We start from the raw sequence: 378 nt of genomic DNA on the forward strand, positions 1-378 counted from the left end.
AACGAATGTCTATATGCATTTAACGTTGCTGCCGTGCGCATTTGATCAAAATCGCTTTAGCTCATATGAAAGCGCTGAAACGGTTATGACTTGAAATCGGAGCTGCTGACAGTATGACGAATGTCTATGTGCATTTAACGTTGCTGCCGTGAGCAATTGATGAGTCTGAATTGATCAAAACCGCTGTAGCTCATATGAAAGCGCTGAAACTGTTATGACTTCATATCGCAGCTGCTGACAGCAAGACGAATGTCTATGTGAATTTACCGTTGCTGTCGTGCGAAATAGATGCGTCTGAATTGATCAAAATCGCAGTAGCTCGTATGGAAGCGCTGAAACGAATATGACTTGATATCGAAGCTGCTGACAGTATGACGA

This window comes from Plasmopara halstedii (assembly GCF_900000015.1).
Source record: "Plasmopara halstedii genome assembly, contig: Scaffold_614, whole genome shotgun sequence".
NCBI classification, from domain to species: Eukaryota; Oomycota; class Peronosporomycetes; order Peronosporales; family Peronosporaceae; genus Plasmopara; species Plasmopara halstedii.